Below are 1,526 nucleotides of genomic sequence, written 5' to 3'. Positions count from 1 at the left end.
ATATTTGTCCACTTTCTATCAAATGCCAGGGTCTCATTGTTATTTATGGCTGAGTAGTATTCCTTAGTGTGTATGTGTTACACTTTTTTTTCAGTCCATTCATATGTTCACAGACATTTTGATTGGTTCCATGTCTTACCAATTGTGAATAATGCCGCAATAAACTGGAGACTTGATTTTTAAAAACCAATTTATAGAACAGAATCCACAGCATCAACATCACCAGAGACTTAGCTACAAGTCCAGAATACTTGGACTCATGTTCCCATTGCCAAATCAGAATTTACATTTGAACTATATACTCAAGTGAGACATATATGCATTGATGGCATATATTCTGGTCTGGAGTAATCTCTCAACATCTAATTGTTAACATGTTTTTGGTAATTGTGTGAGCTCTTCTTTGCCTTATAGAGCTTTGAGAATCATCCTTGGCTTTGGCACACTCAGTATCAGTAGTACCTCCCCAGTTAGGACAACAGAAATTTCACCTGACATTGCCAAATATTTCCTGGAGGTACAATCACCCTGGTTGAGAATAAATGACTTAGACCATAAGACCTATAAATATCTTGAGGAAGTTCTTTTTTTAAAAACTTTTTATTTTTAAGAATTATTCTTTATTTAACTTCATTTATTTATTTTATTTATTTTTAAAATTTTGACCAGAGAGGGACAGAAAGAGAGAGAGGGAAAGTGGGAAGAAAAGCTGCCAGATCCAGGACTCAAACCGCGGTCACCCATGTGGGAGTCCAATGTCCTCAACCACCAAGCCACCAGCCGGTCCCATTATCTTGAGGAAGTTTTAATGAAAAACATTCTTCTCTTGGTTCATAAATTTGGGGAAATTACTTAACACTTATGAGCCTCATTTCTGCATATGTAAAATGAGTCCCTAATGTTATTTGACCTTATATAATAGACACGTCAAGATTGAATGGTACACTATAAAGATGTACAGCAATTAAATGCAAATTTGAAAAGTGTAAAAAGAATAATAATTTTTAAAATAAGGAAATAGAGACTAGATGTTTAAAAAATTGAATGATGTGATCCATCTAACACCAGCCCAAGGAGTATACATTTTCTAAATATCTCTTATAACTCTGAATGTTTCATAAATGAAGGACTAAATGGCAATTGTTAAATCGTGTTGCAAGCATAAAACTCCTAATTGCTTTGTCAAAACCATCATGAAGCCATAAGCAGTAGTAACTACCCAAGGTTTTATAGAAGATTAACACAGTTTTACTCCTTGATGGAAAAAAAAATCAATTTTCTCATCAGGAGCTGTATCTCAGTACAAGTCAATGGTTTAGACCTCAGAGAGAGCCAATAAAGACAGGTATTTTAGACATTATAGAAACCTTTAATTCAGGGTTGGCAAAAGGTGCTCATGAGGATAAACCTCTGGAAGCAGATGTGTTCACAGAGAGGAGTAGATAAAAACTGGATTCACCTGACTTCAGACTTTATCTCTTGGGAACATAGAATGAGCAGGATAATTGTTCTTTCTGCCCAGATCT

Source organism: Tupaia chinensis, unplaced genomic scaffold (assembly GCF_000334495.1).
Source record: "Tupaia chinensis unplaced genomic scaffold, TupChi_1.0 Scaffold000397_1, whole genome shotgun sequence".
Lineage (NCBI taxonomy): Eukaryota > Metazoa > Chordata > Mammalia > Scandentia > Tupaiidae > Tupaia > Tupaia belangeri.
This window is presented reverse-complemented; position numbering follows the sequence as displayed.